Genomic DNA, 17,410 nt, shown 5'->3' with positions numbered 1-17,410 from the left:
TCCATTCTCCTCTTGGATTTCCCTGTCCTTATTCTTTTAGAGCCATGAAATTTAAAAAGTCATTAACTTTGACATGCAGAATCTTTGGATGACATTCAAATAGTGCTCTCCTTTAGTGGGACCATGGGCTTCCATGGCATTGAATGGCATGACAAATGACCACATCCCATACTTGGACTCTGGACACCTTGGTTGGGACACCTTCCCTTTCCACCATTCCTTTATCAGTAAGTGAAAACCAATGGCATTAAAATGTGAAATAATCTTTAGGCAGAAATTGGATGGAAAGGACTGTTCAAATTTCAGATTACTATGACGAATATCTTTCCTTTTTTTAACTAGGAAGGCATTTACAATGACAGTTCTTTGCAGAGGGATTGTTTTCATAAATGGAAGTGAGTTTTCTGCCTCGAGTTCCAGTGAACTAGTTAGAGCCTTGCAGCATGTAGCATCTTATTTGTTGTCATGGAAGCATTGCAATATCCTCTGAACAAACCCTTCCCACAAAACAATGGCTGGGGGTGCACAGGCAGCAAGTTCCTGTCACTCTGAGCTTCTCAGAGGAAACAATGGGTTTATGAAACAAAGAGTCACAAAGTTACTGTTTCCAGTTGACCTCTCAGTTTTCTTAAAAGTTGTTTCAATAAAAGCATCCTCTCCTTTTGTGAAGGCACTTGGATTTTGGAGTTTCTTGCTACCTGCTTCCAGCAGCACCTCTTGCAGACTGGAATCCTGGCGCAGGATGGAATCTGATGGTTCAGTGTTGGTTCAGGGCCACGTCCTGTGCCAACAGTTTCCACGCTAGGGGAACAAACTAATAGCATTGTTCTAACATGAATAGATGCACCAACCTTTTTTTTTTTTTTTTTTCTTTTTTAATTGCGTGAACCTGGCAGTGCCCTGCTCAGTGTGGTCCTGGCAGGTAGAACCCTGGCTGCACTTGTTTTCTCCACCATGTGGTATCCTCATGTCTCTTATCCAGGGAAAATTTGGCTTTTCTAAAGCCTCAAAAAGACAAAATAAACACTTTTATCCTGCAGCAATATTTGATAGACTTCTCAGAAAGCCCTACTACCTCAAGTCCTTCAGGTTAGTCAAGATTTCAGCATCCTGGAGGAAACCAGAGGAGGAGCTGTGGAGGGCAGGTGTGTGTTATCAGATAAGTGCCTATCTGTCATCTGTGTCCACAAAGTCTAGATACAGGGTAGGGGGATGGTTTTTTGTTAGTTTGTTTGTTTGGTCTTAGGAGAGCAATAGGAAAGCTAAGACTCAGGGTAGACCCCATACAGATAAGTAAGGCTGGAGAATTCTGACGTGTGATTGGGTTTACAATTTCCATTTCAATTCTAAAAAAGGTAACAGTCATTCTGCCAGGGTATTAGTAAGGAGAGAAGAACAAATAGATGCACACAAAGGAGAGAGAAAAACAGGGATACAGAAAGACAGAGGCAGAAAGACTGCAAAGATAGAATTGAGCCACTGGCCCAAAGGAGTAGCTGGTGAAATGCAACAAGTGTAGCCATAAAGGCTTCACCAAAGTTATGCATGATGGGCAAACAAGTCCAAGGTTATGCATGGCCGGTGGACAAGACCTAGGTTATGTGTCATGAGTGGACAAGACCAAATTATGCATGATAGGTAGATAGCACCGAGGTTATACAAGGCAAGTGGACAAGACCAAGGTTATGTGTCATGAGTGAACAAGACCAAGTTATGTATGGAGGGTGGACAAGACTAAGATTATGCATGGTGGGTGGACAAGACCTAGGTTTTGCATCATAGGTGGGCATGAGCAAGGTTATGTGTCATGGGTGGACATAATTAAGATTATGCATCATAAGTAGACATAAACTAAGCAGCTTAAAGTGGGAAAAGACTCAGAATCAAGGTGACTGGTGGATGGGAGAACCCACTACAGCAGCTGTCGATGCTTTGGAGATCTCACTTGTAAGGAAAGCATCACGAGAAGGAGAGGGAGTGTGGCCTTTCTAGGGTTAAAGATCCTTAAGCTTTAGAGAGAATGTATAAAGGAAAATTTCTTTCTGAAATAATTTATGGAAATGCCGGGCTCCCTTTGAAGGCTCCGTGTCACTGTGTGGCACTACGCAATGTTCTCTTTCTTCACCTGTCAGGCAAAGACCACCTCGAAGAGTCTCACTGCTGATTACTAGTTAATTGTCATTAATAAGTGACAACTGACATTATGGGGGCTTAATGCAGAGAGAACAGAAAAGAGCCGCAGATATTCTAATGAGCTGACTCCTACGTGCCCTCTATTGTTGTCGAAAATGAGGAGCTGTCGTCATTGTTCAGGAGATGGGCTTCAATTGCTCTGGAAAATATTCTCTTTTAATTTCTTTATGCATAGATAATTCCTGGTACTCTGTAGTTCTCTCCCGCCCCCCTCTCCTTTGAGCACACGCACGCACACGCACACACACGCACTCCTTCACTCTCTCCTGTGAACATACTGAAGACTCCAACTTAGCAAGAACTGAGACTTACTTCTATACAAGGAGCAAGTCCACTCCAAAAGCTGTTCTTGTAGAGCAAACAGAAGAAGCGTTGTTGACATCAGCGTTTCAATGGACTCAGGAGGAAACGCAGGTGGAGGGTCCAGGGCTGAGCAGTGAAGGGTGGGGGTTAGGAGAAGGGGTGGTGGGCTGTGAGAAGAAGCCCACCAGTGGTGACTGAGCTGAGGTGCCGGCCAAAAGCACATGAGCACCGGCCAGGCTGTGGAGGGGAACGTGACTGTGCTGGTCCTTTTAGACATACAACAACAGCAATTTCCTGCCGAGTTTTCCAGAAGAGAAGCCAGAGGCCCGGAAGCCACTCAGGCATCAGAGGCATTGGACTTGGGCTGTGTGTGTGGCCATTTGTCTCTGGTAAACTTCACTAAAATCCTTGACCACCCGGACTTGAGCACGGGCTCCACCCCTCTGTCTACCCACCTCTGCCCGCCTCTGCCCACCTCTGTAGCTGCTGTTCTACCTTCTACTCCCTGCAGTTCTACTTTTTAGACTTCATGTTCAATGAGATGATGAGGTGCGTGTCTCTCTGTGCCTGGCTTATTTCACTTAGCATGATGTCCTCCTGGATAGTCCATGTTGTCACCAATGACAGGACTTCCTGCTTTTTAAAGGCTAACTAGTGTCCCATTGTACAAATAAGGTTCTTTTAAAAGGTGATGGTTATGCTAACCAGCCTGACGGGCCAGCCTACAAGGCACAGATGTAAGGGAACATCATGTACCCACAAAGGGATATAATTATTATTTGTCAATCAAAATAAATGAAACTTGAAAAAGAAAAAGCAGTTGGCAAACCAGCGCCTGCGTGGCCGCGAGCTGCCTGGCCACTTCTGAGCCTGAGGAAGGGTACCGCGTTGGGGGGCGCGCTGCGCTTCCTGTCAGCTCTCATTCCAGACAGGACCATGCAGAATATTCCAGGAGAAAGCTCAGGCCGAAGCCAATAGGAACGAGACGTGTTGTTTTTCAAGTGCCAACACCTCCTAACAACAATTTTTCGTGCTATCAGATCATTTCACACCGTGCCATTCCACCTTCTCGAGAGTCTTATCACACAAATGCAGTTTCAAGCTGGATGTTTGATGGCTACACTGCAAAAGAGAAAACCCTGCCTGCTCCCCACACCCCGAGAAGCCCTTCCTGTATACATGAGTGGGCCTGCTCCCATGTTCCTTTCTGTTCAATGTGGGTTTAGAAGAACGGCCACGTTGAATTTCAGGGAACAGTGGGGTCTGCATCCTCCGCCTTCAGAGCCAGGCTCGACTTCCAGATGATCCTGACAGGACAGAAAGAGATGGCGAGCGGCGGCCGTCTGCCTTCAGATCCGTGGGCAGCAGACCACACTGCCGACCATGCTTTGCAGCCCTGGGCTGGTGTGCCAACGCCATGCGTGCTCGGGGGCGCTGCACACTTGTGCCATTGAGATTTTGGACCTGAGGCCTCCGCCTTACTTTGGGATTTGGTTTGCTCTGTTATTAGAAATACTGGAGATTGGTCCCAGCTTGGCATTATGTGTAACTGTGCCCAGCTGAACACGACAACATTCCCACCCGAGATGCGCCTGCATGGTGGAAAAGGACATGCTGCGCTTGCACCAGGTGCCACAGAGCCGTCCCTGGTGCAAGCGCAGCATCTTCTTCTTGCTCAGCACTGGGTGCCAAGCTCTTGTGGAGGGAGCTTGGGATCTAGAGGCCCAAGACTGGGCTGTTTTCTGCTCCTGCTTCCGTAGGCTTCAGAATTCTAGCAATGCTCTGGGCGTGGCGGCCATGCCTGTGATTCCAGAACCTCAGGAGCCTGAGGCTGGAGGATCACAAGCAGGCCAGCCTGGGCAATTTAGTAGACCTGTCTCAAAAGTTTTTTAAAAGGGACTACGGGTATTTGGCTCAGAGGTGTAGCGCCCCTGGGTTCAATCCCCCCAAAACCTGCAAAAAAAAAAAAAAAAAAAAGCAAAACTCTTAACACAGTGTGGGATGTGCTTCACCATCCATCCAGTATGTGGAAGGGGCCTAATAAACTATAGATAAGAATTTTATTGTTAATAGACTTGCTTAATTAATCATAACACATTATTAAACAGCTCTTCTCTCTCATTTCTTGTCCACAAAAATAAGAAAGACTTTTTCAAATGTCTTTTTAGAATTGGAAAACAGGCAAATGCACTGTAGATACCTGGGATCAACCACATACTTGAGTTGGAGGAATGAAACATTTTCGGCCTCATGGGGTGTACTTGTGTTGGAGTGTCCTCTACTCCTCTGCATTTCAGTTCAGTTGAAATCTGAGCACCTCAGCATCTAATATGAGATTAGTAAAACCTGTGTTAGAGAGACGGGGGTCTGCGAAGAAAACAACTCAGAAGATTTGGGTTGACTGTTTGGGGTAGAAACAAATAACCCCCAGGTTGGAGCCCAGGACCTCCTTGACCTTCACCTACTGCCCAGCACAGGTTTCCCGCAGAGGTGTGCAGAGGTGCCACTTGGCCAAGGAGCAGCATTCAGTGCCCTAGTGTTCTAGCCATGGCCCTCTACGGGTCCGACATGAACAGGGACTGCTGGGCCTTCACAGAGCCCGCAGAATCCCCCTTCGTCACCAGGAGCCCTTGGGGTTCCTGCTGGGCTCCTAGGGGTTGGGATCTGAAGCCGCATGAGGACAGGTCTTCCCCAGAGACCCGGGAGCGGGACTCCCTTTCCTCCGTTCACACCAGGCTCACTGAAACCCAATTACTAGAGGTAGTGGCCAAATCCAAACTCTTCTCCTTGGGTTGGAATGGGTTGGGGGACAAGTCCACCTTCTCCTTGAGTTTAGTAGGTGGCTGTGCCATCTCCCAGGAGGAAAGAATTATCACTTTTCCTGCCAGGGTGCAACTAGAGGGCCTTCAGTGGGGCCCGGGATGTGGGTGATCAAGGACCCAGGAGGTCACATGCTAGGACTAGTGTTTCAGCGCTGGACTTCAGCAATGTTCAGTGATGCTCCAGATGCAAAGCCTTTAGTTCGACGTCTGGTTCACTCCACCTTCACCGGCTGCATCTAGGTGTTTTCAGCTGTTTGGATCCTTGCTTGTCTCAGCCTCTTGCCATCCACGCTGACGTAGTTCACTGTTCTTTCTTGCAGTCTCTCCAGCCTGTCAACAAAGTCCACTGGTGAACAGACTTTCACCAAGTCATGCTTCTTTACTTAAGATGAGTCTAGATCGAGTTCATTGAGAAATCGGCTTCAGCATCACAAGTTCCTGAAGTGCACGACTTACTCCACAGGCTCAACTCTCATCCAGCGACAGGAGCTCGGATGAGTTGCCTCGATTGGGCATCTCCACCGCCAGCGGCACCAGCGCAACTTGGAGCCTCACGTGAACTGTTCCTTGCTCTCAGAGGAGGGAAGGGCCCCTTCCTTTCCACTGCTTCTAGGTTTCTCTTGCCGACCTCCGTGTTTTCTACTGCTGCACAACACACTGCTGCAGACTTAGTGGCTGCAAATACCTACTTGCTTTTCTGGGGTTTGGAAGGTCTTTTACTCACGGGCTCACCAGGCTGAAATCTGGCTGTGGGCCCTGGCGGAGATCTTGCCCGATGCTCAGGGTCCTCTTCTGAGCTCTGGCTGCTGGCAGAATCCAGTGGCTTGTGATATAGGCCTGAAGCTCCCAGCAGCAACTGACTGCCCACAGTCCCTGCCTATGGCCCCTCTGCTAGCACGCTAGCTGCTGGGAGGTCAGGGGAGCACATTTCTGTTGCTTCCAGTCCTTGTTATGAGCTCACCTGATTATCCTAGACATCCCATCATAGTCACAGGTCCTACCCCACCTCCGAGGGAAGGGATTTCACAGGTAGGTACTCAGAGGCAGGTGTTGGGAAGAACTCTGCCTTCCACACCTCAGGTACCCATAGGTCAAGTTCCTCTCCTATGTGAGATGAAGGCCAAGTGCTCTGCCCTGGGCACAGCCACCGGCCTATTGCTTTGCCTCATGCTGCCACCCTCTGGCCCCCTTCTGTGCCTTCTCCCTCCCCAGCAGCTGGCTCTCATGCCCCAGTTTCAGTGGCTTTCCCTGAGAAGCCACCTCATTTTTGCTCCCACCTGAGGCCTGACCCCCTTGGTCTGCGCCTCTGCAGTGCCCCACTCCCTCCAGCAGCAGCACTGCCCCGTCAGCCTCTTCAAGGACCATGGTTTCCTTCCCAGCTCTGCTGAGGGCCAGGCGCAGGCCCCCACTGCCTGCCCAGCACCTAGCAGCAGGCCGAGAGGTTACTGAAACTGTTCCACGTGGACACCTTCCCGCTGATGTCTCCAGGTGGGCAGCCCACGACTCAGGCCCTCGGGATGGCCCAGCCAGCGGCCAGGTGGCACCTCACAGGCTCCTTTCCCTGGCCCCCTCTTCTGGTCTCCTGTGAGGCCCTGGACAGCTCTCCTGGTGTATAGGAGCCTGAGGGTCCTGGCAGCCGGCCACGCTTCTCCAGCCCTGGGCTCCGGGAGTGCTGATCGCAGGCTCTCAGCACAGGGCTGGGGGTCTCATCAGTCCTGAGGGACAATTCAGGGTGACAAGGAAGAGCTTGGCTTTGTAATCAGATCAACCCGTGTGAAAGCCTGTTTTCTGGAACGATTAGTCATGTGACCAGGCAAGTTCTGGGATCTCTTTGAGACTCAGTTTCCCCACTTCAAACCTGAGGTTGGCAACAGCCTCTTCTTCCTCAGAGAACCGGTGTGAGGATTGAGTGAGATAGAAGACCCCGAGGGCCCAGCACAGCCTGCGGCCAGGACTGACTGCTCCTCCACAGTCTGTCTGGCGCTCCACGCTGCGTCACCAATAGCCTGTTGCTAGCTGAAGGCTCCTCACCTCCTGTGAAGGGTCAGGATCAGGCCAGGAGGGACGCGAGCTCTGCACGGGCTGCACACAGGCCAGACACCAGAATGGAGAGAAGCGCTCGACTCCCAGCCTCGGGTCTAGAGGGTGGCCAGAGGACGGCCTTCTTCATGGGAAAGGATCCTGTTGACTTCTGGGACTTGGGGACAAGGGAGAGCTTCAGAGAGGCAGCGAGGCAGCTCCTGTCTGGCCAGGAATACTGTGAACTTCTTCCAGTAGACGGCTTGAGATGGGCTGTGTCTCCCGTGCTGCGTGCTGGGGAACGTGATATAACTGCACTTTGGCTACATAGAGGCACGACTGTTCAATCTGGTGCCAGTTAGCAACCACAAACTGGTGAACACCTGGTGAAGTTGTGGCACCTGTGCCTGTCGTTGGTGGTGCGATGATGGGCAAGGTGCTAATTAGAGCCTCAGGTGCCAACACAGCTCTCCCGAGCCAGGGTGCGCAGAGACCCACACTGTCTCAGAGTCTCTGAAATGTCACATGGAGAGGCTGAGATGACCTAGGGACTGGCTGCTGTCCTCTCCACCCTAAGCAGCTCAGCCTAATGCTGAGGAGTTAGTTGTTCAGCGTTGTCACTTGTACCTTGGAGAACGGGGGTAGTAGGCTTCCCTTTGGGAGGGCACTGATTTTCCTCAAGGTGTTTTGGAAGTGTTTGTTGGGGAGAGATGGAGGTGGGGAGCCGCAGGCCGCGAGCGCCCTGTGTGGGGAGGGCCGCGGGAGCCTCTCTTCCCAGACGTTCCTCCTGTCTCTGCACTCCAGGGCTTGTGTTTTGATTAGCTTGTCCCTTAGGCTATCATTAGCGTCTTTGAGGGGAAAGTATTCAGTCCATAAATATGAAAATAAGCCCGTAATTGACCCTTGGACTGAATTTGTTTCCATTAGGTTTTGCTACTGGAAAGGCCCCTCTTTGGAAAGCACTGGGTGTGAAATCAGCAGAGGTGCCCGCTGAGATGCCCGTGGAGGCCTGCACTTAGGAGGGCAGAGAGGGCCAAGGAGAGAGGGCGGTGGGCTTCTCTCCTAGCTGTGAGCCCAGTGAGGCACCACAAGGGAGTGCCGTAGTGTGTGTGCCCTGGTGCCAATTCACCTGCTGGCCGTGGAAGGGCTGCTCCCACGTCCCACCAGCACGTGCCACTGGTGTAGGAGGGTCCCACCCAGACACACCTGGGGATGTGATAGAGACGAAGGATGTGACAGAGGCCACCACCATGGTCTGCAGGCCGCCCGGGAACTGTGCTGGCTAGGACAAGTCTGCTCCACAGGACCCGCCCTCCTGCAGCCCTGTGGTGCTGCGCCTGACCTCAGTGTGATGTCCTCGTTGCGGGCTTCTTCCTGGCAGTACAGCTGCAGAGCCCTGCTACAGAACCAACGCCCCCTGCACCCTGCCTGTGACGTTGCTCTTTCAGGAGTACCCACCACGGCTGGCAGAACACACGGCCTTGTGACTCGGTGAGCATCATCAACACAGTGAGCTGGAAGGGGTACAGAAAGGTGAGGCCGCCAGTTCATGCCCTTCCAAGAGCAGATGGACCCTGGGCTCAGTGGAGAGGCCGCTGGGAGACAAGCGAACCCCTGGGAATCTGGACTCCACATGGCTTCACCGAGCCCAGCGGGATGCATTTCCTCGGCATGACCCACTGTCTGGCACTCCCCAAGTGGCTTGGGTTTCTCCACTTCTGCTCTGCAGCTCTGAGGTGCTGAGCTCTCTTCTGCCCACAACCGTGGTGTAAGGTTTTCTCCACTTTCGGTCAGCCGGGGATAAAAAGTGCAGGAAGAAACTTCCTGGGGTCAAGAAGAGTACCTCCACTCTCTCCTCCAAACCCCATGCTCCCTTCCTTATTCTTTCTCTCAAATCTCCAGAATGTCTTTACATACAAACATCTTGTTCTGCTTCACAAACATTGCTCCGAGGTACTCACGAATCTGAAGTCACCACTGAGTGACTCTAACCCATGCTGCTGCTGTAAGATCCTACCAGGGCAGTTGCTGACCCTGAGTCTCACAGACCAGCGCTGATGCGACTGGCAACAAGAGACCAGAGCGTGCCTTCATAAGGCCTTGGGGAAACGCTGGGCTGAGTAGAGCTCTCTGTGGTAGGCTTCAATACGCACCCTGGCCCCCAGAGGGACACGGCCTAGAGTATTTCACAAAATTTTTGTTTATTTACTTTGTGATAAAATATACATAATATTATTGACACATATCATTTAGGCCATTAAAGTATGCAGTTCAGTGACAGTAAGCACTTTTTTCATGTCGCACAACGTACTGCCTTTCATCTCCAAAACCTTTCAGCTTCCCAAAGGGAAACTCTGCCTTCTACACCAGTTCCCCAATCCTCCTACCCCAAGCCCCGGCACCACCCTCTGCTTCCGTCTCTGGATTTGCCACTCGGTCCCTGACGCACTTCACATACACAGGATGGTGCAGCCTTTGTTCCTCGTGACTGGCTTATTTCACTCAGCAGCGTCCCCAAGGTCTATCCAGGCTGAGGTGTGTGTCACGATGTCCCTCTTTCTTAAGACAGAATGCTGTTCCACTGTGTGTACACTAGTTCTTGTTTACGTTCATCATCAGTGAACGTTTGAGTCGTTGCTACCTCTGGATGGTGGGAATATGCTGCTATGGATAAGGTGTAAATATCTGCGTCTTGGGTTCCAATTCTTGTGGAGATTGATCATATGACAGTTCCATGTTTAACTTACTGAGGAAGTGACAAACTATTTTCCACAGTGGCCATGTCATTTACACTGATCAGCAGTGCACAAGGATTCTTTTTTTTTTTTTTAAATATACCTTTATTTTATTTATTTTTATGTGGTGCTGAAGATGGAACCCAGGGCCCTGCACATGCTAGGCAAGCGCTCTGCCACTGAGCCCCAGCCTCAGCCCAGCAGTGCACAAGGATTCGGATTTCTCAATGCCTTCCTGAACCCATGTGATTTTCACTGTTTTTATAATAGCTGTACTGGTAGGGGTACGTCATATTCTGTGTGGCATTTCCCTGATGACTGGTAATGCTGAACTTCTTCTCCTGTGTTTATCAGCCGCCATGTGTCCTCTCTGAAGCACGGTCTACTCTTATCCGTTGCCCATTTTTTTAATCGGGTTGTAATTCCCTCCCTGTTTTGTTTTAGAGTATTATAGTTTCAGCTCCATGGTTTAAGACTGGATCCACTTTGAGTTAATTTATACATATGGCACAAGCTAAGTTCACCTTATTCTTTTGCATACGGATCTGTAAATGGTCCCAGTGCTATTTACTGAAGAGACTGTTCTTTCTTCACTAACAATCTTAAAACCACATCCCCAAATCACTTGACAATGTATGTGAGGTGTCTGGCTTTCTTCAATTCCATTCATCAATGTCTCGGTCCCTGTAACTACACTGTTATGGTTTTGATAGGAAGTGTCCTTCAGAGGCTCTGTGTTGAGGACTCGGCCCCCAGTGCGGGAGTGTTCAGAGAGGAGGCTTTGGGAAGTGACTGGATCTTAAGGTCTCTGACGTCATCCGTGGATTACTCCATTGATAGCTGAACAGACTCCTGGGAGGTGGGATCTGCGGGGAAGGAGTGGCTCCTTGGGTGTGTGCCCCTTGGAACTATATCATGCCTTGGCCCTTCTTCTCTCTCTGCCTCCTGGCTGCTATGAGGAGAGTGACTTTCTTCCACATGTCCGTCCACAATGATGTTTGCCCTGCCTTTGCCCAAAGCCATGGAGTCGGCTGACCGTGGGCGGAAACCCCTGAAATAAATCATTCCTCCTTTAAGTCATTTTTTTCAGGTATTTGTCACAACAGTGAAAAACTGACTAACATATGGTCTTGATGGCTATGGCTTGCAGTGGCATTTGAAATCACAAACTAAGGGTCCTCCAAATTCCTTCTCACCCCCTCAGGATTGTTTGGATTATTGCCCAATTTCTTTTCCTCCCTCCTTCCCTCCCTCCCTTCCTTCCTTCCCCTGTACCCATTGGCATCTCTGAGATAATTTATAGAACCATATTTGGGCAACTTGACTTGAAAAGTTTTTTTTTTTTTTTTAATTTAGGTGTAATTTGTCTTTCTAAAGTTCTTAAGAAAACTGTTCACCCATTTTCATTCAAGTTCAACAAAAGATAATAATGTGCTAGACTCTAAAATAATGTAGATGAGTTGAATTTTATTCTTATCCTTGAAAACTCATTGCTGTGAGCAGGTTGAGCTTCCTTACCCTCCGTGGGGTCTAAGGACTTGACCTCTGTGTTTCGCATTCCTTCCCCATTGAGGAGGCTAGATGGAACTTTGTATAGGACGTTGTGACAATGAAATGAAATCTGTGAATGCTTTAAATATTTTGAAGGAAAGGTGTCATCGACATTCAAGGAAAAGTCCTGGTACAACTCCTGAATTGGTGCACACGTCCAGTTCCCAGGTCATTCCATGCAATGTCGTAGATGGTGCATTCCCTTTCCTTGGAATCCCAGGATTACCTGGATTACTGTTCCCAATAGCCAAGAAATGGAAGCAACCTAAGTACCCATTAGCTGATGAACAGAAAGAGAAAATGTGGTACATGCAGGAAATCAATCCTACTCAACCATTAAAAAGGAACGAGACTTCTCATTGGTGGCACCATGATGGAACTGGAAAAAGAAAGAAAATGCTGGTCGGAGCTGAACTATATGGTAAGCTAGGATTGCCTGGCTCTGCTCTGCTCTTCTTTCCTCTCCTCTTCTCTCTCTCTCTTTCATGTGTGTGTGGCCCTAGGGATCCAGCCCAGTGCCTCATGCATGCAGCCAAATTCTCTACCACTGAGCTACATCCCCAGCCTGTATTTCCTTTCTTGTTTCCCTAGTGTGTTTATTTTCCTTCCTCCCTCCCTTCCTCCCTTCCTTTCTTCCTCTCTCTCTCTCTCTCTCTCTCTCTCTCTCTCTCTCTCTCTGTCTCTGTGTGTGTGTGTATGTGTATTTGCTTAAATTTTATATTCCTGCTAGGGATTCCATGTGGAAGGACTTGGCACAGTTGGCTACTTTCAGTTTCTTCATTTTTTTCTTCACTCGGCTTCCAAAACAACGCCTTTGCTGGTTCCTCCTTTCTACCTGGGCTTTTGCCTTGGATTACCCAAGACTCAGCCCTGGGTCCTCTACCTCTCATCATTACATTGTGGTATCAGGTTGGTGGAGACCAGTCTGCTGTTCTCTTGTCCGTCAATTTTCCATGCTGCTGATTATCACTAGAATCAATACTCTCGAAGCACTCAGGCACAGTCTCACTTACCCTCCTGATACACCTGCTGCCTTTCCATGTGATCTTATGGTGCTATGCAAACCTGTTACTGTGAGCCTACTGCAACTTTCTTCTGCTATAGGTTCTTCTAAGACTTAGAAATGAAGGTACCATCAACTGGTGTCAGAAAACCTCACAGTCTCCCGGGGAGGAGGCAACGGTGACGTCCTCCTCTCTAAACTACAGATGTATCCTACTGTAATTACGTCATGTCATAATTATGTAACTAAGGTTGTATCCTGACCTTAACATTCAGAAGTTTACGACTTCTCCTTTAATAGAATAGATCTAAAATAGTATCGTTGGGGGAAAAAAAAACTACTTGGGAAATAGAAGTATATTTGCATACAATAATTTTCTTTCATCGCCAGAGATAGGGGATTAGAGATATTCAGCTTTGTAAGTGTGCATGTCCACGTGTGTGTGCAACACACACAATTTATTTTCAAAAAAGGGCTCTGAGTGAGAAGTCAACACACAATTTCTATTAACAATAATGAGAATTGGGTAAGTGAGTCTCCACAGCCTGGAAGTTTACCCCTAAGGGTCCACATAAATTTGAGCTGTTGACCGTGTGAAGTGTTCTTTTATGGGGAGTGAGTGCACTGAGAAGCAGATGCGTATTTTCCTGAACTGGCTCTCACCAGTGTTATGTCTGTGTAATTCTTCAGACTTTCTTCCTGGAGTCCAAGTACCGTGCACACCTTGCTGATAGGGCGGCGGCTCTGTCTCCCTGAAAAAGCCGTGGAATGGCTTCACCTTTTGTTATAAAATATGAGCTTAGCACCTCAATCCCTCCCTTTAGGGGTTTTAAATAGAAAGTTTCAAGCTAATATAGAGCAGTGAATTCAGTTCCCCTGTTTCTGTCCTTTGTGCAGTAGGTGCAGAATATTTGAAAATGAAGGCCCTCGCGACAAATAAACAGGACCTTTCCCACCCACATAGAACCCCGACACACCACACACACCACACACACACAGATTCGTGCATGCCAGTGGCTGGGTAGAGTGCTGGTCTTGTGGAATTCTTCCCTTTCTTTGGTTTATGTGAACGAGGAGGCTTGTACCCTTTAGAGTGAACTTATTTTTAAATTCCTCAAAATTGAGAGAGTCAGCAAGGAGGACACAGCCCTCCTGTGTATCTGAGCCCCAAGCAGGACCCAAATGCTTGTTGCTCTGGTCTGAATGGGTAGAGCCTGTGTTGGAAACTTGACCTGCAGGCCACAGTGTCAGGTGGTGGGGACAACACAGCATTCTCTCCCTCAGGAACAGGCAGGTTCAAAGCGCCATCTTGAAGGCAGCCCCCACCCATCAAGCCAGCCACCACCTTCCCAACCCCCAAACAGAGAAATGAGCTCCTTCCAGCTGTCACCGGCACCGGCTGTGGTGCAGCTCCCTGTGATTTGACCCCAAACAGAATTCAGTCAAGCTCAGCACTTCACGTTGGCTTTGAAGACTTTGCTCTCAACATTCAACCCGTAATTATTAATCAGCAGCGGCTACCTCTAATTGCATCTTGGCGTACTTCCTGGGTGTATACACACCTGCTGTCATTCTCTCCTAACCTTGAGGGAGGGGCCGTGATTATCCGCGACCCGTGACTGTTGGTGCACCTGAGATCCGGCTCACGGTGGCCCTCTGTGTTTCTGTGAACGATGCAGAGTCACCACTGTTCTGGCCCTTGCTTGGCCACTCTCACCATGTTCCAGGAGCACAGGCCTCGGTGGCCTGACAGTGGAGCCAAAGCCTCTTGACCTACAGCCCCTAGGTGACGCGAGTGTCCCCACAAAGAGCGTCATCCACCCTGTGCCCCTCAAAGCTGTGACTGTCCAACCTGCCCCTGGGCTGGGGTCTCCACCTTGAAGGGTGATCCATCTGCCCTCCTCCCCCAGTTCTGTGAGGAGACAGACTGGGGTTTTGCTCAGTGTCGGAAGACTTCAGGGCCTCCTACCAACTTGGCTGATTCCGGTTTAAGGTCTTTTTTTGTTAATGTAGTCTGACTTTCAAATTCTACTTAATGAAAAGGAGGAAAGGAAGCAAAGTCGTTCCCTTGGTTTACCTTCTGCAGATGGACATGGACACTTCTGATGTCCGTGTGGTCAGATGTGATGCTGTTGCCTTACTCACCATAGACAGGAGGTTGAACTGTCGTCCATATATCCCAGACCCTCCAGGGAAGGCACCGGCCGAGGCTTGGACACCAGGGTCTCTAGCAGGGGTCTTGAAAAGGGCACTTCTTCCAACCCTGCTAGTGGCCTAAAGTTGGAAGGTCTGTTTTCTTTGAGTTCTTGAAATAAAACAAGTAAAACTGAGTCAATACGGAACAACACATAGATAACCCAGTTTCAGGGGTTATCTCTGCTTCAGTAAGGAAGAGGGCCTCCCGCCTCCTTCACTGTCTGTCTTGAAGGTTCTGGGTCAGGTGGAGGGGTGCTGGGCCTGTCCAGGGAGTTCATGAGCGCTTTCAGGTGAGTCACTGACTCATCTTGTTGGTTTTCAGATCCCTGCATGGAACTGAGGTGTGCACGATGTGAGGACGGGTCCAAGTGCCCCGATGCCATCATGGCCCACACCCAGAGTCTCCAGGGTCCCTCCACCTTGGCTTCCTGTGATAAGAACACCTAACATGAGATCAATCCTGTTAACATGTTGACGTGCACAATATTTCATCAGCCTGTAATATGCCCTCAACAGACTCAAGTTTTTAAGGTAAGCTTTTGGAATGTTCGTAAATATTAGCAGGGAGAGAGGATTCAGTGGGCTTATGAGGGAGAGTGAATCTTCTAACTGTGTCTCTCAGTTGTCAGTTCCTCTGAGGAGGCAGCTAACACAGGCTCATGGTGGCATCCTTGTTGGCATCCTAGTTCCCTGGCAGGGCGCGAAGTCATTCTGGGTGCCGTCCTGCAGCTGCCTGAGGCCTAGGTGGCTCGTGCCCTGGGGCTGTTTCTCATGACTAAAGCAAACAACAGGTCACTCACGGCTACCAGAGTCTTCCTTGAGCCAGGTGCTGTGTGCCACCATTTAGCGCATTGAATTCCCGAAGTGGCCCTGGGAGCAAAGGTCCCGGACAGGCCTAGAGGATCAAGTGCCTCCCTGTGCCAGGATGTGGCTGATGTTTTGTCCAGGTCCCACTCTTGCCCAGCAAGCACAGGGCTGCTGGGCTCTGGGTACCCTCTCACCAGTCCATGGCAATGTACAGAGCATAAGGTGGTTCTCATCAGCTGCCTTGAATTCAAACAAAATGCCCATATCTCCTGTTGGCACCTGACCTTCCATGGGTGTGGAGCCTTGCCCGCTTGGAGTGCAGATAACAGGACAAGGTGGGTCACACTCCTGCTTGAACTCAACCAACAAAGCAAAATGGCACCAGCTGTGCAGACCAGTTGCAGACGAAAGTTTGGACTGTTGCATTACAAATGCATCCACCCTTTCTTGCACCAACTCTCTACTTTCCCTCCACCTCCTTCTACCTCCCCTCCACCTCCCCCACCTCCCCCATCTCCCCATCTCCTCTCCTTTTCTGGGGTGCTGGGGGAATTTAGGCTTTCCCAGGAGACCTGCAAAGGGCTCTGTCCCAGGTGCAAAAGAGGAGAGATGAGGACTTGGGAGGAGCTGGCTTGCATTCTATAGAAAGTCATTTATGTGTGTGTGAGCACATGTGCATACGTGTGTGTATATGTGTATGCGTATATGCACATGCGAATCACGGATAGCCACCAAGATTGACCCAGCAGCATGACATGAGCTTGGAGGGAATTCCTAGTTTACAAGATATTGAGAACTTGGCAAGATTCTGTACTTCACAGCATCGTGCAGGTCTCTAGTGGCACAGGACCCATAGCCCCGACTCCTTTCCTGCTTCTTCCTTCTCCAGTCTCAGGTCTCTCCCACCAACACACAAACCCAGCTGACTCCTGGGGGGTCATGTGGCTTTTGGGTCTCTTCTTGGTAGCTGTTAACATTCTCTCCAGAACAATGATGGGTTTTAATTAGTCTATCCAACAATCGATTTCAGAGAAGATTTCTAACAAAGCAATTTCTCACAGAGCCCTGGATCTGTGGTCACTTTCTCTTCCTTAGGCAATTCTGAGAACGGCAGGGGAGATTTTTTTTAGTCAATGTTGAGATCTGTAAGGGACGTCTTATTGGGTTTTGCATGACTCTGGTACCTACAGGGTTTATTTATCACAGGGACAAAGTAAATATGATGCATGATTGCTAGATGCTGCTTGATTTATGTTACTCAAATACACAGTTATCATTATATGTATTTTCTACCAGTACATGATTCAGCTTTTTTTTGTCTCCAAAGATCCTACTAACAAGGTGGATATGACCTCCACTTTACAGATGAAGAAGAAGTAGTTTTGGAGCAGTTAAGAAGCTCCTTGGTGTCACTGGGCCTCCCCAGCTCTGCCTCCTGCCAGCCCCTACCATCATGTGAAAAACTCCCTTTCAGAAGTGAAAGAGAGGACGTTACATCATCAGCATGTGTGCTCGATGCTCCGCTCATCCTGCTGCAAGAGAAGCTAACTGGATTTGGAGCCCACAGATCCCCAGCTGCTCCCTGGCTGCCATGAGAGGCCACCCCGCACAAACCCAGCGGCCTGCTCAGGGACCATGCTGCAAACAGCATTGCCCAGTGCCAGCAAGACAGTGATCTCACAGCCTCCTCCTCCTACTGTTTGAGACAGCTTTGTGGCCCTAAGACTGTTCACTGCTGCTCCAGGCACAGGAGAGGGGTGGAATTCCTGCTGCCTTGAGCT

Source organism: Callospermophilus lateralis, chromosome 17 (assembly GCF_048772815.1).
Source record: "Callospermophilus lateralis isolate mCalLat2 chromosome 17, mCalLat2.hap1, whole genome shotgun sequence".
In the NCBI taxonomy this organism is placed as follows: domain Eukaryota; kingdom Metazoa; phylum Chordata; class Mammalia; order Rodentia; family Sciuridae; genus Callospermophilus; species Callospermophilus lateralis.
This window is presented reverse-complemented; position numbering follows the sequence as displayed.